The sequence below is a fragment of the Heterocephalus glaber genome, unplaced genomic scaffold (assembly GCF_053883595.1).
Source record: "Heterocephalus glaber isolate CG9 unplaced genomic scaffold, H.glaber_assembly_v1.0 deba00000281, whole genome shotgun sequence".
NCBI lineage: Eukaryota > Metazoa > Chordata > Mammalia > Rodentia > Bathyergidae > Heterocephalus > Heterocephalus glaber.
In genome coordinates this window covers 13,951,773-13,976,268 of record NW_028258139.1, presented here as the reverse complement: position 1 = coordinate 13,976,268, position 24,496 = coordinate 13,951,773, and the positions used below count along the sequence as shown (strand labels likewise).

At 50.1% G+C, this 24,496-nt stretch overlaps 1 long non-coding RNA gene across 12 annotated transcripts in view; it reads right to left on the bottom strand.

The window, feature by feature from the left end:
• The window catches only part of LOC110347314 (uncharacterized), a 376,012-nt gene that overhangs the window by 235,967 nt on the left and 115,549 nt on the right, over positions 1-24,496 (bottom strand). For 11 of the 12 annotated variants that reach the window (XR_015441094.1, XR_015441090.1, XR_015441098.1 and 8 more), the window contains one exon: positions 719-785. The exons of the other annotated variant lie outside the window; for it this stretch is intronic. This is a non-coding gene — a long non-coding RNA (uncharacterized LOC110347314). The remainder of the gene's footprint in view (positions 1-718; positions 786-24,496) is intronic. 12 annotated transcript variants of the gene reach the window in all.

The following is a 24,496-nucleotide window of genomic DNA, read 5'->3' as shown; positions in this document are numbered from 1 at the left end:
GGCTTGGGCTCGGCTTACCCAGTAACTCTGGCTTGTGTCCCATTGCTGAGGAAGGTCCCTCTCTCGCAGTAGGTAAGGACACAGTGACACAAGCTTCAGCCTCCCTGCTCCACACTCATCACTCATCTGACGCCTTGTCCCAACTGCTTACCACCCAGCTTGGCCATACCTTTGACCAGACTAGGTAGGGCTGCATGGGACAGATCCGCCATGCCCAGATCCTCACTGGCCCTTCCTGTCAGGGGCCCCACACTAAGGGCCAGACTGCCTGGGCCCTCAGCCTTGCTGTACTACTTGCTCCCAAAGAACAGCATGGCCCAGGGACAAGGGGCTTTGATGCCATCCAAGTGTCCCAGTTTCTCTGGGGGTAGGGGATGTTTCAGGATACTATGCCTTGATGAGACCTGCAAGCTGCCAGCCACTGTCCCATCCCCTGCCCCACACATTTCCCAGAGGTACAGCGAGGCTTGAGGCCCATGATGGCATAAGCAGAGGCAAGGGGCCCTGGCTCCAAATCCCCAGTGCTCTAGCTGCATCTGCCCCCACACAGGATAAATTCTCACTCTGAGGAGTCCTTGGGCAGGCGTAAGGCCTGGGGCTTGAAACTAAGAAGGGAGGGAGGGGAGTGATGCCCAGGCCCAGATCCCACCTTGGGCCTCACTCATCTCCACCTACACCTAGAGGATGGGGGTGGCCTGAGGGTGGAGCAGGTACCCACCGTGACATCTTGCTCTGACATCACAGAGGCTGTCTTCTATGAGCTGATTCACATCCAGCAAGTCACTCTGGAGAAACAGGATATAATATTTAGGAGCAGGGTCTACAGGTGCAGAGACAATGGGGGTCCCCTGTGTGGAGGGAGGCCAGACCCAGACACCCTCTGGTGACCAACTGTCACCCGCTTCCTGTTAGAGGAGTTATGGAGCCAAAAAGGGCAAGAGGTAGGGCAGGGTCTGGACACTCAGCCTCTTCCTCCTAGCCAAGGTCCAGGCTTTCCAAGCAGCCCAGAACCAAGAGCTCCTTATGCCCGTAGACATTCGCAGACAAGTTTAGGACAGTGACCCTAACACAGATGGAGACCTGACAGGGAGAGACTAGAGGATGTCCAGAGCAGACCATTCTGTCTGCACTGCCTGCAGCGACACCGCTCCTGTAGGTACCCCACCCCCACCCACCTGAGGGAGCTCCCTGACAGAGGGCCCTACCTCCCCCTTTCTGTAAACCAGAACCTAGCACAGGCCAACACACAGGTGCTGCTCAGCAAACCAGGAAGGGGCAGAGTGGAGAGGATGGTGGGAGAGTGTATGGCTAATAGGGGATGGACACGTAGGTGGGAAAGTAGGGGATGAGCAAGTAGGTAAAAGGTGAGAAGGTAAGCAGAGGCTGAGCAGGTAGATAGGTGGGAGAAGGATGAGCAGGTAAATGGAAGATGAGTGGGTGGGTGGAGAATGAGCAGGCAGGTGGTGACCCTGGTGCTATCCAGTCACTAAGTGGCTCCATGAAGCTACAGTAGAGAATAGGGTGAGAAATTTGAGCCAGGAGGCCTCTGAGGTCCCAAGTCATGGGATTCTCGCCTCCTCCACTCTTGTGGAACTTTGTCCTAACTCTTTTTACTCAGCAAAGTGGCCATCATGATTGTGAGGGGTCGTGGCCACACTGCTCACAGACCATACACCGAGGCTGAGCTGAAGGCAGAGTACACATTTCCGCCCTTGTTCCCAGAACCAACCACGAAGAAAGAAAGACTAGAGGTTGAGAGGTCCTGTGACCTCCTGGCCTCTCAGAAAGAGGGACAGTTGGGACACACACCAGAGTCTGCTGCTTGGACACCCTTGCCTTTCCTGCCACCTAGAAAGGAAGGTTCCTCCTCCAGCAAGCTGTGAGACCCCGGACACCCTCTTCTTTCAGGACTGCCACCCATAGAGCATGGCATCTTCCTGGCTGCTGTGAGCCCCTGGGAAAACCAGTTTCCTTATAGCCAGGTTTGGTCACCTGGCACAGGTATTGGTCATCCCAAGCCTCTCATGGCACTGGGCACATGGTTGGGTTCAAGCTCAGGCTGGGGGAATTTACTTGTGCTTGCCAGAACAGGCAGGGAGGAGTGGCCACGGCTCCTGCCCCAACACACCCACCCACTCCGAAGCTCATTCTGGAGCTGAAATTGATTTCCACAAGGGTCATTTCACCCTACTGCAAAATATTACAGGGAAATTCATTTTCCTTTTAGGAGTGTTCTGGGAAATGAAGCAATTAGCATGATCTTAAACTGACATGTACTATCAATTGCAATTCAATTACTGGGCTTAAATATGGTGCAGGGCGGGTGGCTGCTTTATGGGACTTGGCCATAGCCGGGAAGGTGGAGAGGAGCATGGGGGCCAGGGTCTTAGCTGAGCACAGCAGATGGGGGGATGGGTATTGCCTGGTTTCTAGGCACATGATCACCACTACCTGCTCTCGGAAGAGAGGTCTCACCCTCACATGGAGCTGCCAAGTCATAAGTTGAGGGATCCTGGCCCAGCTGGGCCTTGGAGAGACTGACCCCACCTCCACAGACTTCCAGGTTCCTGACCCAACCTACAAGAGACCAGACACCAGGCCCACAACACACTAGTCCCAGCTCAGAACACCTCAGCCTAGCCATGGCTGCATGGGGACTTGGAGACTCAGAGGAGCCTTTGTAAGAGCTTCCCAAGCAGCAGCTCACTATCTCCCAGTACTACATGCAGCTCACTCATTATTCCACTTTACAGGCAGAGAAACTGAGTTGTGGAGAGGCTGGCTTGTACAATGACACACAGCTACAAAGTGTTGGTGCCAGCACCCAAAACCAAGTTTAGGCTGACCACATCCCATGTCACTTCTCACCAGGGAGCTAGTGAGCATTGAGGACCCTTGATCAGCACCCAGGGATGGTAAGCCTCCCTCCAGGATGGAGGCAGGCAGTCACTGACAGTGGGAGGCAGACCCCGAAGATGGGCACAGAACAGGGCCATCATGCGAGCAGAGGAGGGGATCCAGGATAAGCACAGAGGGGTGTCCCTCTAGTCCCCTGAGGGCTTCAGGTACACCCACTCAGCTCTCCACCACCCCAGCCATTCATACCTGCAATGCCTGTCCGGACTATAGTAGGATCTGTACCCAGCAGGACAGAGGAACTGAGCAGGGCTGCTGCTGGGCTGTCTGCTCTTCACTGGACTCAGAAGAAAAGGTAACAGACCCCCACAAGCACAGAGGAGGTGAGCCACGTGAGCACTAGCAGCAACCCACCCCCTGCCCCCTTCGAAATGAGAAGACATGTAAACAAGTCTCAAAACCAGACTTCCAGATCACCTACAGCAACCCCAAAGGGAAATGAGATAGAACACTCTGATACTCAACCACCTGGACTCCCTGAACTGGTAACAAAAGAGGATCTGGAAAAAATGAAATCAGAAATAATTTCTCAGATAACAGCAGAGATTGTGTTCATAGTGCAAGACATAATTAATAAATCTAGAGAGGAGCTGAGGAACATGATGGAATCCCAACATAGGAAACAAATGGAATTCATAAAACAGATGCAAACAAATTTCCAGGAGATGAAAAACTCCATTGAAAGTCTACACAGCAGAATGAGCCAATGTGAGGACAGAATTTCAGATATAGAAGATAAGATTGCAATTAGTGACCAGGAAAAGAAAAATTGCTTTAAAATTGTAAGGGAATCAATCCAGCAGCTGCTAAACAATCCAAAGAATAACATAAGACTGATTGGAGTCAACGAAGAAACAGAAGAGAGTGCAGATGACATTAAAAAACTGTTCACAGAAGTGAAGGCAGAAAACTTCCCAAGCAGGGGAAAAGAATTTGACATACAGATAAGCGATGCATATAGGACTCCAAATAGCCTTGATCAAAAAAAATCTACACATAGGCATATAATTGTTAAGATTCCAGAAACCCAACAGAAGAACAAAGTTCTACAAGCAGTTAGAGAAAAGAAACAAATCACATACAAAGGAAAGCCCATCAGAATGACAGCAGACTTCTCAATGTAAAACCTCAAGGCAAGAAGAGCTTGGAATGATGTATTTCAACCCGTAAAAGAAAACAGCCTCCAACTCACACTGATGTACCCTGCAAAATTATCTTTCAAAATTGATGGAGAAATAAGATACTTTCATGACAAAGAGCACCTTAGGAACTTCATGAATACCAAACCAGCACTCCAAAACATTTTAGACAATATCCTAGGAAAAGACAATGAGGATCACAACCCCAGGAACCAAGCAGAATGAATCTGTTGGGCACAAGAAATTAAACGCAAACGGGGAGAATCCAACAAACAGAAAAAGTCATGACAATGATAAATCAATATGTATGAGTTATAACCATCAATGTTAATGGTCTCAATTCACCAATCAAAAGAAATAGATTGGCAGAATGGGTCAGGAAACAAAAACCAACAATATTCTGCATACAAGAAACACATTTAATTCAAAAAGAAACTCATAGGGGCCGGGATTTAGCTCAGTGGTTCCGCCGCCTGGCTCCCAAGTGCAAGGTCCGGAGTTCAATCCCCGGTACCAAAAAAAAAAACAAAAAAAAACGGAAGAAAGAAAAAAGAAACCCATAGTCTGAAAGTTAAAGGGTGGAAAACAATACTCCATGTGACAGGAACAGGGAAAAAAAAAAGCAGGAGTAGCTATCCTCTTTGCAGATCAAGTGGATTTCAAACAAAAATCTGAAACACTCTGGTCCCAAGAATTTCAGATAAGGGATACTCAACTTGTATGTACAAATCTATTGTGAACATGTGTTTTCATTCCTCTCAAGTAAAAACTTAAGAACAGGACTGTTGGTTCTTAACAGTAATACAAGAAATTTCTATATTGTTTTCCAAATTTTACATTCACATTAGCAGTATTAGAAAGTTCTAACTGGTTCACACCTAAGCTGACATTTGTTCTTTTAAAACTTTTAACTTCATCTCCCTAATGAGTGTATAATTCAATCTTGTTATTGTACTGATTAGTATTTTTCTGATTCTAGTGTTGCACACCTTTCCTTGTGCTGTACTGGCTATGTATCATCTTCTTGTGTCTTTTTAATTTGGTTATCTATTAATGAGCTGTAAGAGTTCTTTATATATTCTGGTCATAGGTTATATGCATTATAAATATGGCCTGCTAAGGACTACTTTTCATTTTCTTAACAATGTCATTTAAAGTTCTATATTTTGATGGAATCTCATTTATCAATTTTTTTCTTTTATACATCATGTTTTTTATATCCTAGGAAATTCTTGCCTACCCTAAATTCATAAACATTTTCCCTTATAATTTCTTCTTGAAGTTTTTTTTTTCCTTTGGTACCAGGGATCGAACTCAGGTCCTTCCGCTTGTGAGGCAGGTGGTGGAATCACTGAGCTAATCATTGGCCCTTCTTAAAGTTTTATAGTTTTAGTCTTTCATATTTAGGTTCATAGATCCTTTCAAGTTATTTTTATGTATGGAAATAAAGGGTTGAGGTTAACTTTTTATATACGGATACCAGGTGTTCTAGTGCCATTTCCTGAAAACACTATCTTTTCCTCTGCTCTTAAATTGAGTTTATGTTCTATAAAATGTTAATGTTAAATAATCTTTCAAAACTCAGTGGACCATATATGTGTGGTTCTATTTCTAGATCCTCTGTTTTATTCCAATGATCTATATGTCTTTCCTTACACCAATACTGCCTTGATTATTGTAGCTTTAGAGGAAGTCTTAAAATTAGGTACTAAACATTTTCCAACATTTTTTTTCTTTTTACTTTTCTAGATCCTTTGTACTCCTACATAACTTTTAAATTTCAATATCCAATTCTTCATTTATAGCAAGCATACATAGACCTGAATTTTTATATATACCTTGTGTTTTCTAATCCTGCTAAATTCAAACACAAGTTCTAGAGGCTCCTAGAGATTTCTTAGTACTTTCTCTGTAGATGATCATTTCATCTACATATAAAGATTTTACTTCTACCTATCCAATCCTATCCTAATTGTGTCTTTTTATTGCCAGACTATTTTGATTTGGGCCTATGTTTCAAAGTTTAATGGACAGATGAAGAGTAGGCATATCTGCCCTTGTTCCCCACCTTAGGCAGAAAGCACTGTATCTTCTCCATTCATATAAGGCATTTCTGCTGGAAGTATGGAGTACATGTCTTTGATCTGTCGAGAAGGTTCTGTTCTACTTCTAGTCTCCTGATAGCTTTTACCATGAACAGCTGTAGAATTTAGTCTGATACTTTTTCTCCAACTACTGACAGGATCACATGGCTTTTTCCTTTCCTCTGTTAAAATGATGACTTTTGGCGGTGGATCTTCCAATGCTGAACCAAGACTGCCATCCCTATAATAAAACCACTTTCTACATACTGCCAGATCTGACTTCTAATAGTTTGTTTTGTTAAACAAATTTCTATCTATGTTCATACCTTTTTCTTCTATTATCTTTATCCAGCTTTAGGATTAGCACAATGTTGAGTTCCTAAAATGAGGGGAGAGGTGTTCCTTCTTTTTTCTGCTTTAAATGTTTGATATAATTCATCAGTTAAAATGTGTAAGAGCCTGTTGTTGTCATCATATAGGTAGGTTTTAAAGCTAGGAATATACTTTCTTTAACAGGTATTATTCAATTTTTTTTTTGCCAGAGTTAGTTTCATTAATTTGTCTTCGAAGGTACTTCTTAGAAGTTTCAATTTTATTTCAAAAAGATTTTTGTAATACGCTTTCTATATCCTTTTAAATTCTGTAAAATCTGTGGTAATGTCTCCTAGATCTTAATATTATAATTTTAAAAATGTATAATTGATACTGTGTAATAAGAAGAAAAGGTCTAAAGGAATAGGGGAAGTGGGAGGGGTAGGGGAAAGGAAAGAAGGGAAAAGAAAAAATGTGAGAAAAGAAAAAAAAAATGGAAACAAAGACTTTGCAAATAGGGAAGGGTGGAGGGGGTGAAGGGAGGGCAGGGGAAGGGGAAAAAAAATAAGAACCAAGAGAGATTATGTAAAGGTACAAGATCCCAATGATGAATGCAACTGTATTGTATACCTAAAATGTACCAATAAACTTAATGGGGGAAAAAAAGAAGAAAAGGTAATGGGAGCAATGATAATTGCCACTAAGATGGGCTAGACATGGAAAGTTCACTTGTGCCTCAGCCAGTGCAGGGACTCAGAGACTCCAGGGCTCCAGGGCACTAGGAAGCATTAGAAGGAGCCAGCACCTTGCTGGGACATGATCAGGACTACACACAGTAAGGGCTTTGACCTCCCAGCCATCAGGGCCACACTCAGGAGATTTTCACTCCCTGCTCTTGGAGATTTCTCTTCCTCCCCTTGAACTTCCCCTTTACAATGCCCACATCTTACATAGCCGACTCTGCAGCATCAGGCAGCATGGGGCCAACTGCAGGTGCCAAAGCAACTCCAGCCCCACATTCTCTGGCCTCTCTATGGCCTACATTCCCCACTCAGGCCCATGATCCCACATGGGGTTCCCTGATCAATGAACATCACCCATTTGTGACAAAGTGGAGCCACAGTCTATCCAAGAGAAAGCCCTGACTTGGTGCTCCAGAGAATAACTCATTGCAGAGAAGTGCCCACCTCAGGGTGCATGCTCCACATAGCATGAGAGGACTGTGACACGGTGCGGCGAGCCTGTGCTGCAGACCTTCCCTCACCTCACCTGGGGCCACAGCCACAGGCCAGGGCACATTCCTCTCCAGTGATGGTGGCAGCCTCCCACAGGACCTCCAGGTGGCCCAGCCACATCTGCCATACCATATTAACTGAACAATGTCTGGCTGCCAAGATGCTTGGGACTGGGTACTCCACTCTTCTGAAGACTTCCCTCTGGATGCCAAAGGATGGGCCAGTCCTGCCCTCTGAGGACTTCCCAGCAGAAGAGCAGGGAGGTGTTTCTGCCTTTGTGCGCCTCCATCCAAGATCACCTGCAGTGCTGGGGTTTCCCAGGGGTGTGTCTTACGCATCCTGGCAACTGATGCCAGTCTACAGAATGGACTGAAGAGCTGGACATGACCCTATATTGGCAGCAGAACTGGGCAGGTGCAGCAGGGTGAGGACCTGGCGTCAGGGAGTCACCGACAGTGGGAGGCAGACTCTGAAGATGGGCCTGGAGAAGGGCCACCATGAGAGGGAGAAGGGAATCTGGGGCAGGCAGCTGGTACAGACAAGTGTCCCACAAGTTGCCAGGTCAGCACTAGGCACCAGGGCAGAGGCCTGGCTCCCACACATAAAGGATGTACCAAGATCAGACCCCACCAGCAGTCAGGTGAGGCCAATTCCAGGAAGAAGCCTGCCCTCACTCCCGGTAGGATAGAATGTTGGGATGAGGCCTGAGAAACAGGGCTATGAAGCCCAAAGCTCTGCTACAGGAATCCTGGGGTCCTCCAGAGCCTGGAGCAGCCCCAGCCACCCAGTTCATGGGCACAGGCAATGCAGCTGTGGGCCTGGCGAGGGCAGTCAGAGAGCAGGAGACCAAGGCAGAGGCTGAAAACACCTGAACTTAGTAAATGTTTAAATCATGCAATTATTTTTGATTGCTTCTAAAACTAGAAGTCATTAACAGCTCTCATGGAATCTTCTTCCTTTCCTTCACCAGCACTGCAGACCCACCTTGCACAAGGATAATAAAACTGTGGAGTGAGAGAGTGCATGTGTGCAGAATATTCCCCTCACTTTAAAGAACAAGAAGGAAAAAAATCATTGTGTTTTTCTCCATCAAAAGCAATATCTCTTCTTACAATTAGGGTCTTGGCAACCATCCATCTACAAAGATATCTGTGCTGGTTAATAGAAGGGCAACATTTTACTTATCTGTTTGTTTATCCACTTATTTATAGTCCAACAGCCAGACCATTCATACCCCTGCCATTGACTGTGCATGGAGGGTAAGGGAAGGCAGCTGGAACTAGGCCCAACCCAGCTGGTGTCCCCTCATCCCTTCCTATCCTCCCAGGCCTACCAGGTAGCCATGGCAACAGAACAGCTGGGGTGCTCAGAGGCTGCACCTGGTCAGGTGACAACTGCTCAGGAGCTCTAGCAGGTAAGCTAGACTTAGTGTAGAAGTGGATATACACAGCAGCCCGAACCAGCTAGGGACACAGTAACCACTTGCTTCCAACTCAGTGGCTGGACAGTGCTCAGTGGGCCTGCAACACATCAGAAGTGGCTCAGGGTGTGTGCCCCATCTACTCACCCTCAGGCTCAGGGAGACTGACCAGGACTTCCAGGAAAACAGAGCAGGCAATGGCCACCCCAGGAGGCAGAGTAGAGGCCAACTGGAAGACAGAGCAGTGACCCCAGGGTGACAGAGTGGGACCCTAGGGAGACAGAGTGGGGACCCCTGGGAGACAGAGTAGGGACCTCTGGGAGACAGTAGGACCCTAAGCCTCCAGACAGGAGCAGTACATCTTAGTCAGAGGTCAAATTACTGGTTCCTAGGCAGTCAGGCCTCATATATCCTGTATTCCTGGCTCTGGGTGGCCTTAATCAAATTGTCATGACAGGGGCTGAGGCAGCTGAAAACACCTCAGCCAAGACAGCCCTGCTCTGGAATCAGGCCACCTGGGCCAGTCTTGTCTGCCACAGTGAGCTGTGTGACTAGAGCCAAGTGATGGGACTTCCCTGAGCTTCTATTTCATTCTTGATAAAATCAGGGTATCTGAGTGCTCCCTTGTGTGGCCTCTCTGCAGGCTGAGAAGATACATGTGAACAGTGGTAGCAGAGACCTTTATTAAAACACTGTCCTCTACAGAGTCCCAACATGTATACTTACTCGCCTGTCCACCTCCTCTTCCATACTTTGACCCATGTTCACTCCAAAACATGCTCTGGGCCCAGGGTTGGGCACCCTCTGCAGTGCTAGGAATGCAGCATCAACCAGAGAAGACCAAATGGCTGCCTCCCCTGGGCTTGTACCCTAGTGGAGGTAAAAGAAATGAATAATACCAAGGTAACTACACTGTGTCTACAAAAGCACAGGAGGGGCAGACATCTGCGATGCTAGCCTGTGAGCACAGACTTGCAGGTAAAGGGAAGTAAGTTGCTCAGTGTGTGAGGAAAAAGGCTCTGGGCAAGAGTAAAATGCAGAGGGTAGAGCAGGTCCAAAGACCCAGAAGGCCTGTAGCTGTGGGAGGGAGCAAACAGCCACCCATACATGCTTCCTACAAAGCAGCATCAGGCAAAGGCCCCTCTCCCAGAACCTGGCAGAGATGCCACATGACCTGCACCTCCAGACCATACCGTGTGGCTGGCTCCCTGCCAGGAGGTGCAAGTCATGTGGCCTCTGGAATTCAGCCATTTGGGAAGCTGAGTCTCCACCAGTAACCTTCAGGGACACAGGAGGGAAGCAGCCTCACAGGTCCCATCTTGGCTTCAGGCTCTGCAAAGTAGGTTAGCACCTCAGTTCTGACCCATCAGTTCGTGAGCACAGGAACTCATGCACACTCTGAAGCTGAGGTGAAAGATTAGGTACCTACAGTAACCAGCACAGGCACCAGGTGACGAAGGTCCTCAGGAGGCTGTGAGCATGGCCTTGGACTCCTTGATATTCCTGCCCCTGGTGGTGGGACCCAGGTCCCCTCCCCTTGATCTGGGCAGGTTTTGAGTGCCCACAAAGTATAGGGAGGTGACTGTGTGCCTTCCCTGGCTGAAACGCAGATGGCCATGTGGTTCCTGCCAGGCTGTCCTCAGAGCACCAAGCAGCCACATAAGAACCATGAGTCCATGAGGTAGCCATCCTGTAGCCAAATCTACAGGAAGTAGCCAGGGGAGACAATCCAATGAACAGTGCCAGCTGAGCCAGCCTGTGTATCATCCTAGCCCAGGAACCAGCCAGAGTAAGAAAATCTCCAGGTGGCTCCAGCCCCTAGCTTGGCCACTAAAGTCTGCCCACTGGAGGCCTCAGACACCATGAAGCAGATGCCAGCACCCTACAGTTTCTTGGTGTATGTGTGCATGTGTGTATGTGTGTATGCGACAGGAGAGTTCTAAGCCCAAGCATGACATGAATGATCGCATTTCCCAGAATTACCCTGGACCCAGTGCTGAGAGACCAGGGGAGGGAGGAGGTAACGGATCAGTAGGAAACCAATGTTACCATCCGAGGGGAAAGGACAGGGACAGCAGCAGAGATACTTAGATGCATTCCAATGGGTTTATGGACAGACAGATGTGGGTGTAAGAAAGAGGAGAGAAATCAGGTGCTGGAGGGGCTTAGCCTGAGCTACGGGGGAGCCCCTATGGGCAAGGTCTCAGTCCTGAGCTTCGGTGGATGAAGGCCCAAGCTGTGGACACTGCACACCTCATCTGGAGTTCTGGAGAAGGCGGGCTGCAGGGGCCTTAGGAAGATGTCGGCAGGCACCTAAAGACAGGAGACAGACAAGGACCACTGAGGAGGGAGAGGAAAGGAGACAGGAGAGGTGCTGCTCTCTCAGAAAGGAGCCTCTAAGAGGCAGGAGGACAGGGATGTGCAGAGTCCTGGAGCCTGGAAGAAATGTTTTTGGAGGAATGATAAGCAGTGCTACCAAAAGCTGCTGATGGGGGCAATAGGGACAAGGACCAAGCCAGACTGGGCAGACTGGGGAGGAGGTGGGCATAGGCAAAATGGACCTTGAGATTGTCAGGGCAGACAGCTGAAGGCTGAAAGGAGAGCGGGGAAGAAACAGACCACAGAGTGCTGTTCTGGTGCCTAGTCACCATGAGGGTCTCACTGCACTGAACCCAAAACTGAGCAACACATCCTCACTCTGGTCCCAGCAGGGGTCCCACCCATCTGGCCCAACCTGGCCAAACCAGGCAAAGAATACACCTTTTTACAGGTTCCCAGCCAGAGTGCATATCCATTTCTGGGCTGCCACAGATGCACATAGCTGTCCCCAAGGCCCTCCCTCAGCATAAGATCCCCACCCTATATCTAAGCTCTACATGCCAAGCTGTGTGGCTAGACCATGGCTCCCTCTGATTTCCCCAAGTTCAGGAGCAGCCTGTACCCCACACTAAAAATCCCCAGCCCTTACCTCCCCTAGGCTCCCTCCCCAGATGCTCCCGGAATATCAGAGCTTCTTGCAAGGCTGGCCTTGCTGCTGGTGGCATTGACACCTGCTCTCCTCCGGCTCTACATGCTGACCCACACTGTGGCACTAGGGGTTCGGGAGCTGCAAAGCTAACTGGGGACCCCAAGGCTCTTCCTGCCCACTCCCAGGCCTGACCATCATTCTGGGAGGAAGAGGTTCTACAAGGGTCTACAGAAGGTACAGGGCAAGCAGGTGGCCTGATGAAGGAAGGGGCTCCCCCACAGACTCCTGCTCCCTGCTGGTCCTCCCAGCTGCTAGTTCTTCTCCAGAGGAGTTCTCACTAGGCATTAATTCCACCGTGGCATTTCATCCTTGGGCTGGCAAAGTCTTCATGTTTACCCAATTCTCTCAATAGCCTGAGAGGCTGGTAGCGGTGTTCCCATTGCACAGAAAACAAACTGAGGCCCCGGGAAGTGACCTGTGCAGGGTTAAGTGGCCCAGCAACGGTGTGGCTGGGACTGGGACCCTGGTCCAGACTCCCACTTCCCCTCTACATCCTGCCAAGACCCTTTACAGTGGCACAAGGAAGCTTCTTGAGGCCTGGCTGTTACCTCTCCAGGATATGACAGTCCAGGGAAGCCCCTATGATGCTCTGCCCAGCTCGCTGGCCTAGAGTGAGAGCTATGTTCCCCAGCGTGGTGGTGACAGGGTTCAGTTACCATTCAGATGCCCCATCAGCTCTGCCCTGGCCTGTTTGTGCACACAAAGGATGGCAAAATTCATTCAGTTCCATGGGGATCCTCAGCAGGCAGGGGGTCGGGCATCTCCCCCCACAGCAATGGCCACCCTATCCCATCTCGGTCAACCAAGAGAAGCTCATCCAGGCCCCACCTCGGGGACAGAGACAGGGTAGCCCACCTAGATCAATAAGGAGCTGGGACAGGAGGATGAACTGCTCCAGAGACCAGAGAAGGCTGAGGTCCTATACAGGACCCTGGAGGACCTGGGGGACCAAAGCCAGACAGAGGAGAGATGAGGATGAGGTAGGGCTCGCACAGAGGAGTGGCAAGAGAAGGGCTATGGACAAGGAGAAGGGCTGGTGAAGCTGAGGAGGGCAGCCGTGTGGGGACCAAGGGTCCCCCCTTAAGGCCTGGGGCAGCTAGGGGGTCCCAAATGCTACACTGAGAGCAGTCCACAGGGATCCCTGTCTGCAAAGTACCTCACAGCTCTTCAGCTCCAGGGTCCCCTCAATTTTGACCATCAGCACAACTAGGAAGCCATTCATTGATGCTGACTGGGCCACTTTGCTCTACATCTGCAGGCTCCCCACCTCTTCTCAGGGCCCACAGGCTGGGCCTCAGAGGGTAGAGACAGCCATGCTGGGCAACAGCTCCCTCTTGGTCAAGCAGAGGAGGTGGGTGGACATTAGCACAGTCTGCCCAGCTGCAGGGCTCTAGGACAGGCCTGGGTATACGGAGCTGCCTGCCATAGGGAGAAAGAGTGGCTCCTGGGCGTGGCCTAATTGGTACTCAGATGCCTCTCACTATAGCCCACTGATCTTACTTCCTCCTCACCTATACCCAGCCTCACACAACAAAACATGATTAAAGCTCATACACGCAATGATGTGACAGACAGCTTCTCCATCTCCACAGTCCAGATAGGGTTCCCAACCAGGAGGCTATGAGCACCAGCACCTCACACCTAGGGTCCTCGGGGTGAGGTGGGATTTGGGACTCCCACCTGGGATCAGAACCAGGGATGTGCCCTATGCTAGGAAGCCTGAGATGAGCAGCCTCAGACTCAGAGCAGGCAAAGGGAGCCCAGAGAGGGAAATGGGCTGACTGGGAGGGAGGCGCAGTACCCAAGGATCCTCCCCTAGCTGCCTCCCATCCAACAGACCTACCCATAGACCTCACTCTTCCACATGCCTGGCTCAACACTCACCTCACTGGGAGGCAATCTGCTACCAGCCACTACCCAGGAAGGAGACAGGTGTCTGGGTCAGGGTTGAACTGCTGCAGTCTTCTGCCTCACTGTTCCCATACGAGTGATGCTTCCATTCAGAGTGCCATACAGCTCCCAAACTCATCCTCACTCACCAGCTGGACAGGAGCCTCTGCAAAGGAATGCCTCTGCTCCAAAGTGCAGGCCCAGCACTGCATGCAGGCTAAGCAGTCCATGTTTAGGGCAATAAATGGGCCAGGATACCCAGGAAGGGGCTGCTCTCCCACCTGGAGTCTCTAAATCCCCACCTGCACTATACTGTGTCACTGCAGGATCAGGATTATTTTTGCATTTTTCTCAATTCCATTCTTGAACAAGAAATAAAGATGGAGAAGCCCAAGGCAAACAGGTGAGAAGTACAGTCACAAGCATGGCTGGGCAGGCCACCTGGGCCAGAAGGGAGGTGTTACAGGACTGTCCGTTTTCCTCACTCCTCACTGCATCCCCTCAGCCCATCTCAGGGGGGCACACTGCCCAAAAACACATGCAGACATCAGGCAGGAATAGAATGAAGGCTGGCAGAGTAAGATGAACCAGGCCCCGGGGGAAGAGGGCAAGGTCAGGACAAGAGGATGTGGTGAGAAGCCAGCCCAAGGCTGGGTGAGCAGGCATCGTCCCCACTACACTGGGCAGAGAGACAAGAGAAAACTGTGTGGACAGGACAGGAACAGGGTTTAGGTCCCCTTAGCAAGGATGAGACACTACTTGTTGCATCCTGAGCCCACCCCAGAGAACAGAAGCTACGTGTTAGGGAAAGCCACTACCCAGTGAATAAGTACACTGAATCAGGGGAGGAGCCTGGCCACTGGCACTGGGGAAAACTGACCAGTTTTAGGGGTTGATTCAACAAATGTCTATTATCAAAGTACTGCAGGCCCCAGGGACCCAGCCATGACACCAAGGGAACAGTGTTCTAGTGGGACCCATAGACCTGGGCACAGCTAGCAGCCAGATCCTAGAAACTACAGGATGTGACGAGGAGTGTAGGACCTGCAGGATATGGTGAGGAATGTGGGAGCAGGAAAGGTAGCAGGAGGATCATTCCAAGGGGTCTCATCTCAGCCCAATTCTGAGGGCCCTGTGGGGCCCAGCAATGCCATGACCTGGCTCACCACAGAAGATGGCACAGGGGCCTCGGGGCTGGGTCTCAAGGGCAGAATGGAATGTTTCCAGAGCTCAGCAGTGGGACACTCACTCAACATCTAATTAGACCAGATCCAGGCAGGCCCATCAAAACCCATGCCCAAGGGTCCCTCGTAGCCACCTCTGCCCTCCCGGAAGCCAAGGCACCCCTTGGGTCCTCTGACCAGCCCCAGAGGATCTAAAGTGTTGTTGACTGGCATATGGGTTCTCTGGGTTCTCTGGGCTGGTAGCCCCTGGAGAAAGAACATCCCTAGACCTGCCCATTTGCAGAAGGAATGAACAAGGCAGGTGGCAGCTCAAAGTCACCCAGCCACTTAGTATAAACCTGAGCCTAGAGCCAGGCCATGAATCCCAATCCTGGCTATCATCCCATGGGATGATTCTGGGGATGAGAAAAACAAGAAGAGAAGGGATACTGCATGGGGACACTGGTCCCACTAGGTGGGGTTCCCACCATGCACTCAGCTCTGCATACCCCCTGAGGCACAGTATCCAGCCCACATACTACTCATCATCTCCCACTCCAAATTCCCTCCCACAATTGCTGAGGTCTTTGGAATTCACATGGTTCTATACATTCAGAAGTTACTAACATAAGACTTGGGGTCCAAGAGCTCCTTTGTGTTTGGCCTTTAAGGATTTAGCTTAAATCCTGAAGACAACAGAAAGGTATCAGAGATCGCTCAACTACCCTCCCTGGGCCTCAGTATTCCCATATGTCCACTGAAATGTCCCTCGGAGGCTGTTCCATAAGCTCTCCAGACAACTCCAGAGCAACTGGCCCTGTAGGGCCTGGGCCTCAAAGACAGCCCTGTGGTCACAGATACTTCCAGGGGCTCACTTGTCTGGCTTCCTCCCTCCCTTGCTGGCCCAGGACCTGCTGCAGACTGAGATAGGGTATTTAAGGCTGGTGACAATTTGCATTTTGTTTTTCATGTTTTCAAAGACCAAAGAGAGTGAGTGATTGCTGGAAGAGTAGTGTTCATGGCAAATGTCTTCCAAGAATGATACTCCCTCCCCTTTCCCTTCCATCCTTACCTGCTGTACACTGGCATAAGACTCTTGGCCTCCTGTATGGTGCCTGCAGTATAGATGAAGAAATTGAGGCTGGAAAGGTGAGGTCTGCCAGAGAAGGCCCCTGCCAAACCCAGCAAGGTGCTAAGCTGTGAGAAGTTTAAGTCCGGACAAGCCCTGGCCCTACATTAACCCGTGTTCTAGATTAGCCCCAGCTCCAGGCCAGGCCCCTCCACTTCTCAACTGGACAATCACAGCAGCCTCTGCTTGGGAGCCCCTCACCCATGGGAAAGCCTTGTGCACTGCCCATATTCACCACACTGAACCAGAGAGTACAGCCCAAGACCCCAGGATGCCTGAGGAGGCCTTTCCACAGAGGTCTGGTGGTACACTTTCTAATGCTTGCACCCCTGGAGACCTCACCCTGGGGCTGCTGCAGAAGCCTGAGCACGTGTCTGGCACCATCCATCCAGAGCAGCCCCAGAAGGCTGCACAAGGCACCAGGAGCTTCAGGCCTCCAATGGAGCCCTGGGAGCAGGGCTCAGGGACTGGAAGAGGGAAAGTGCAACAGGAAATTCCATGGCCCACCCCACTACCTCTACTGAATCAGATATGGAGGACAGAGAGGGATGAGACTCCTGCCCAAGGGCTCCCTTGCCTTGAGTACAGCTCAGGCCAGCCGTTCCTCATAGGGAGTGGGTACCCCATGGCAGCATGTGCTTTTGTTCACAGCCTCTATTCCCTGGATGCATGAGGTCCAGGGAGATATCCCTCTTTTCACTGTTATGAACTCTCCCCTACTCCCAAGGAACAGGCCCAGGAGTGCTTCCCAATGGCTGTTTTCCCACCTCCCTAGGATTTCAGGTGTCTAGTTACAGGGAAGCAGGTCCTACAGCCTCTCTAGGCCACCCATGCTCCTGTATCCATGTCTCTCCTTTCTTCAAAAGTAGCCTGGGCTGTGCCAGAAGAGGGACAAGAACGCCTATGTTTGAATACTCTCTAGAACACCTCTGTCCAGCCAAAGATGCAGTCCCCAGCTGCCTTCTTCAGGGCAAGGCTGGGACCTAGGCACCATCCCATCTGAGGAACTGGAGGATAGGGATGGGGTCAGCTCCCAGAGGCAGAAGGCACTGAGCAGAAGTCATGAGAAATAAGCAGCAGGCTGACGTGGGATGGGGAACATGGGAGAGGCAGGGAAAGTTGGGCCTGAAGTAAGGGGGCAAGAGAGAAAAGGGAACAAACCTCAGCTCCCTGTGGGGTATCCACTTCCTTCCAGAGTGGGCAGCCTGCTGGTCATCAGGAGAGCAAAGACGGTGACAGTTCCTAAACCAGTGATTTGGTTTCCTAACTGAACTTATGTACACTCCCATTTTCTACAAGGATCTGCTTTTCAGGACCATGTGTCCAGAAGCCCTGCACCAAAGAGCATCACAGTGGGCAGCCCCAGTGGCCCCTGTGGATGAAGAGGCCCAGAGGAAGAGAGAACATGCCCAACCACACACACCCCTTGGACCTGATGACCTGTAGATCTGTGTCCCTGCCAAGCCACGCACTCCTGTTTTACACACGCACTTTGATATCGGAGGTGGAAGCCCACTTGCACTTGCACACAGACTCACATACTTGGGTAGCTTTCTCAAGACATCACAGGTGTTCGGCAGCTGTCACACTGTCTGCGGGCTACAGACATGTTTTCCAGAAGTTACCACACATGTGTAAACCCTAAAAAATCCAAGAACAAGCAGTATCCAGTCCACAGCCCTAGAACTGTCCTGAGACTCATCCTGCCACCTGCTGGCAGGACCCCAAAATTGCAAGCTCAGTTCTGAGTGATACTCTCAATCACTGAAGAATTAATTAAGCAAAATACTTCCTGGAAATCTAAATGGGCAGCAAGGAAAATGGCACAGAGGCTGAGGAATAACCCTGACACAGGCCTTGGCTCATGGCCACAGTGCCCTGCCCTAACAGGAAAGCTGAGAAGGAGAAAGTAGGCACAGGAACCCCTGGGCTACAGCCTCCACCACATGCACCAGACATCATAGTCCAGGAGGAGCAGTCAGTCCAACCAAGGCTGTGGGGCTCAGATCTGCTCCAATCTGAGGGACAACCTTGGTCTTGGATGGTGCTACAGCAACACTGAGTCCCCAGACACTTTGGTCCCCAACCCAGCACAGCCTCTGCCAGGTGGAAAGCCAAGAGTAAGTTTGTACACCCACCACTCAGCCCACCTCCATCTGCAAGGTGGCCTCCTTGAGCAGCCAGATGGCCTCCAGGTCCTCCTCTGTGATGTCCAGAAGTAGCACCTGCTCCTGGCCCTGCCACACCTTGTCACTTCCATTAAAGATCTTCTTATCATCAGCCAGCTCCACAAAAGGGGCCTAAGAACTCTACTGATAACAGACACAGACCCTGTCACTACCATGCCCAGGCCCTGGTCTCTTCCTAAAGTACTGAGCAGGCCATGGCCTCCTCTGTAGGGCAGACAAGCCTTCAGATATTGGGCCTCAGGCTTGACAGCTCTAAGGCCTGGGAGTCAGTGTCACCACAAGCTCTTGGGCGACACCATGCATGCTGCAGTGGAAGATAAGGCCAAAGCCTGGGAGAGCTGTAAGCAGTGGTCAGGAATCAGAGAGATGGTTACCGGTCCCCTACCCTATGATATGTGTTCCTATCCCACTATGCCTGTCTAAAGAGAGAAATTGGCAGGCTCCTACTCACAGCTGTGCCCTGAGACAGGCTGCCACATCTGGGCCCAGAATCTAAGCTTGGGGTGCATGGCACTAAGCCTAAGGAGCACATAAAATGTTCCATGTCCCCAGTCTTTGTGAGCCCCAGAAATATGCCTTATGCACAAAAACATGAAATCCACTTCTCATTTAAGGGACTATGGACCCACTAAGTCCCTGTTAAAAAGCCAACAGACCTCAGGCCCAGCTGCTGAGGGCAGAGGCTATGGAAACTGAGGCTCAGAGAGGAAGTGGCTGCCTGATGTCACACAAGCAAGGTAAACACATCCCCAGGGAACCCTCACTAGCTAAACCACAGGGAGGGAGCCTCAAAGTTCCTTCAATTTGTTTCTTCACTGAGTTCTTTAATTCACCAGATTTTGAAATACTGGCAATAGAACCCATTGCTGGATCTCCATCTGAGCCCCTGTGTACTGGTCAGGTTGGGAAAGGATTCTCAGGACACAGAGGACCTTCTAGCTCCAACACCAGAGACTGAGACAGCCATAGCCCTCGGCTCTGCCTGCTCCACCCCATCCCCAAGGACCCTGGACTCTGTCTTCCTTGCTTTCTGTGGACAGTATAGTCAAGGTATTTTCTCCTGGTTCTGTGAAATGCCACTTTCAAAGCATGAGGCTTCAGCCAGCTTGGTACATCTGCCTTCACAGCAAGGCCTCAAGCAGCAGTTTGGCTGAAACGTGGCCAGCTTCTCTGGAACCTAGCCTTGAGTGTTGGCTGTCCCTGTCCCCAGGTGTCATCCTGGGGCAAGATCCAGGGTACCAATGATATAGAAATGACTCAGTATGGGGGTCTGGGTTTGGTCTGGGGTACAGGCAACAGCCTTTCCACCTCTTACCATCATTCTGGGCCCCACTGACCTCACCCAAAGATAATACAGTAGTAGTTGCTCCTGACATCAGCACCGGATACACAGGGACAGGAGAGGTACAGCTGCCACCCAACCTAGTCACTCCATGGCCAGAACCCTTGCTGGGCCTCCTGTGAGGCAGCTGGGGATAGAAGCCACAAGGCAGGATAAGAACCTATGCCCAGAGCCTGCCTCTACCACTCTTCTACAGACATGCTCCAGGACCCTCCTCTGGTCACCAGAAAGGGGACTGTAGAGGCCATAGCTTGGCCACATTCTGTTTTGCTCTCCTTATAGGAGCCTGACATTTGTCTGGAACAAAGGCCACTTTGCCACCCTGTATAGGGTGACAAGCTCAGAGTGGTTCCACACAGGTTCTGGCCAACCTTGCACCAGTAGAAGTGTCCTATGGGACTCCAAGGAGAGTATGCAATAAATCAAACCTCCCATAAAGAGTCGCTATGCCCTACCTGGCCTCCCTGGTAATGGTACTCCCTTTGGGCAGCCCAGTCTGAGTCACATTTGTGCCCAAGATCCAGGGAAGCATGTCAAGAAGATAGGGTGATCCATGGCCACCTACAGGATGTCCTGGTAACCTGAGCTCTGAGGGTCCCCTCTGTCAGCAGAGGCAGGACTGTGGATCGCAACTAAAAGAAGGGCTCTAAAGCAATCTTAAAGAGTCTAACTCCCCGCCTCATACTCTTTCCTGGCACACATCTGAGGGCCCAAAGTGCACACTAGGCTGGGCCCTGGGGCTGAAGTGGATGAACAGGAAAGAACTCAGCTGGGCCCAGCACTCTCTGGGCAGAAGCCACTCCAGGTAGGCACATGAGGCCATGACCACTGTGTGTCCATGACACTGTATCCAGGGGCAGGTATCAGAATGGTCCCACAGCTCCACATGAGAGCAATGGTGATGACAGAACCACAGTGACAACAGTATCCACCAGGGCCTTCAGGGGACAAGGCATGCAGCAAGGTACTATTTCTTCATGACCCCAAGGTGAGCATAGTGGCTCTCACCTAGAGAGTGGGCCATGAAGCCAACCTCACTAGTTCTCCTTCCTCAACACCATAGGAAAGACAGAAGAGGCTTTAAATAAATAAATACGTGGATAGATGAATGTAAAATAAAAGCTCTAAAAGATCTGTTGACAAGCGCTATCCTCCAAGGCGGTAATTATTGCCTCCTCTTCGTATGTGGGTGGGAGGAAGCGAGCAGTGCCTGGTGGGTGGGCACAGGAGAGAGGCGCTGGCCCTCAGCCAGGCCTGGTATGCATCTCCCTCTGCACTTCAGTCTCTCTAACTCCCAGGGTGTTCTCAATCAAAACTTGGGCACAGGTCCCACTCAGTTTCTCTGGGCCTTGGCATCCTCATGGGATGGAAACAGGATGCCCCCAAGGCCTGTGGTCTGAGCTCACCAAGCCCCCTCCATTCTCCATGGCACTGCAAGAACACGCACCTCACACACTCGAGGGAATTCCTGCTATCAAGTCTGGTTCTCTTGATTAAGTTGATATCCTAACTTATCTTAGACTCTGTCCTACTTTTATGAAATGGAACTGATACCACTTATGTGGCAGAGGTACCATGTGGACAGAAGGAGATACAGTGAGGACAGCAAAGAAATGTGACCAAGAGATGTCATTTCCAATCTTCCACTGGAAGACCAGGAAGTATGGGGTTTCCCCCAGGGGCTGTGAGCCCCAGGGGCATCGCAGTGCAGGCTCTGGTGCAACAGGCCTAAAACAGCCCAGCTGAAGACTGTCTGCCCAATTCTGAGTCCCTGCCTGGGCATGCCTGGCTGGGGCTTCAGAGATGGGACCCTCCCTGGAGCAATCCTGCCCCTGTGCCTTAGTAGTAGCAGCTCTGTTCTGACAGCTAATAGAGACTAGCAGGTGAAGTATACAGTCCATTTCTACAACCAAACAGTATGGACCAGTCAACACGGACTCATCAGACAGGCTTGGTGAGACTTCTCTCATGAGGAGAAGATTCCCATAAGCTGAGAGCAGAGGGTATCAGGCCACCTGTGCAGAATGCAAGGTGGAGCTGCAGGATAGAGAGGGCACAGGGCAGATATGCTCTGTCTGGAGGCTCTGTCTGCAGGGAGGGGCAGCTTGGAGCAGGGCAGCCAAAAAGACCCCTCCGGCATCCTCACCTCCACATTGGCACTGCTCCCCACACACACATGGTGCAGGACAAAAGACAGGAGGAAGAAAGGGTTTAGCTGTGATCCCTCCCAGCACTCCTCCTGAAAAGCTGACAAAGCCCTTCTTTATACTGCCCACAAAAGCCCAATTTGGGTCTTTAGCTCTGAAGCCAGGATTAGGGATTTGCTGGCAAGGTGCAGGGTGCAGAGCTAAGGCTGCGATGGTTTTCCAGCTCCAGAAGCCAACAAAGGCAGCTTTCTCCTCCCTCCCAGCCCAGGGCTTGGCCCCTATGCTGAGAAGGAAGAAACACAGGCTGCAATGTGTCCACTGGGGAAGGGGCTGTACACATTTCCCACGAGAAGAGACAAAGTTTGAAAGGGCATCCATTTGGATACCATGATGCTAGTGGCAATCCTGCCCACCTTCCACCCAGGAGGACCAAGGAGGCACAAACCCAGGGCAGCATCCAGGGCTCGCTGTCTGGGAAATGTGGCATTTTCCAGTGCACCCTGATCCTGGTGTACGGTGCTAGCCACTCTCTTAGGAAAGGAACTCATGGCTGGTCATCAAGTTCTCCAAATGACACAAGACTAATTAGAAGCTGGTGGAGGTTTTGGAGGCTGTCGGAGCTGTAGTGGAAGCTACCTTCCAGCCCCATAGTAAATTAAAGGGGACTAGGGCAAAGAGACAAGGGTAACTCTGCCCTTCGCCCCAGGCAGGGAAGCATGCTGAGGGCCTCTGGCCAGCCTGTGGATGAGAGTTCTGATGGAAATCAATGCCGACCTGGATGATGGTGGTACTGTCAGATGCTGAATACAGAAAGCATGACCTATCATTATGGCTTGTTCCCAACCTTGAACAGTACAGCTCTGCCGTGATAGGGGCAGCCAGACCACCCAGGCACTGCCCACTGGATAAGCCTGGCCTGGGTTGGAGACTGACACTGGACCCAGCTGGATTCTATATCCAACCACAGCCAAGACAGTGAACTCTAGACAGGCTGGCTTTTTGTTCCCATACCCAGTGCTCTGTTCAGGTGAGAGAGGAAGTAGCAGTGAGTATCCCTTACTCCTGCCAGGACTTCTCAGCCTGCACTCAGCAGCCCTAAACCTGCAATATCATCTTGGCAAGCAGCCTTCTGTTAAACAGGGTCGAATACTGTCTCATCAATTATAGTCAGCAAAATTCCTGGAAATAATCTAACCTCTCATAATTTCTCAGAAGCGCTGTTGACCATCTCCTCCTTATTAAAGTGATATTGAGACACAGCGTATCTACAGTTCAGCACATAGAGTCTAAGTGTCTGGTCTGTGAGCATGCAAGGGAGACACTTTCCAGCCAAGATGGGCCTGGCCAGTCCAGAGACCTCCCTCCAACCCACCATTACCACCCTGCCCTCAGCTTCTTACACCTCCTCCATCTGGCTTGATCCTGAAATCCATAGGGCTGGAATCACACAGTGTATCCTACTTGGCTACAGCCTTTTTGTCCAAGATATTACTGGTGGACCCCAACAGTCACAGTTCATTCTTTTAACAGCAGTGGTTTCCTATGTGCATTCAGCACAAATCATTTCACATCCACTGCAGAGTCACTGTACAAGAAGGTTCACATGCATGTGGGGCTGCTATAAGTGCTCACACTTGACTCTAGAGGTAGAGCTAGTGGGGGTGAGAGAACCAGACTTTGTGTTTGTCCTTGGCCCCAGAAGAAGTCTTAGTGTCCCCCTATTAAGTGTGGTAATGGCTGCAGGCATCTGAAGACATCTTTGATCAGGTCAAAGGTATTCCTACTGATCTCTGCTTTGCCGAGATTTTTTGGCCTCCCTAAGTGGGGCTAAATTTTATCACATACATTTCTGTATCTGCTAGGGTGACCTTATAGGTTTTCTCATGTATTCTATTAATGAGCACGTTACACTGATTGCTTCTGAATGCAAACCAACCTTGCATTCTTAGAGTCTCTCACTTATAATGTGTCATCCCTTTTATCTACTATTTTTAATGAGTTAGGACTCCTGCTTTCATGTGCGTGAGAGACTGATGTGTCATTTCCTGCTTACATCAGCCTCATGGAACTTTAAAATCCAGCAGTGCTGGCTGCAGAGAGCACAGCAGGCTGTTTCCTTGTGTGTTTCCTGTATGTCATCATTTGTGGGAGTTGTTGGTATTCACCCCTCAAGCACTTAGAAGACGGCATCAGCTACACCAGCTATGCCTGGAGTTTTCTTTGTGGCATATTTATTAATTAATAGATTTGATTTCTTTAAAACAATGTTGAGCTTTCCAGACTCTGTACATCTTGGCTAGTTACAGTTTTCTAAAGAATTTTATAGTCATAAAATTTTGTTTATAATACCTCTATATTGCTTTTTTTAAACACACTGGATCTGCACTGATAGATTCATTTCTATTCCTGACACTAGCAGTTTATATTTTCTCTCTGTATCTTGACTCATCTTGAAAGAATCTAACCGTTTTACTAACCCTCCTACAGAACCAACCCTTTACT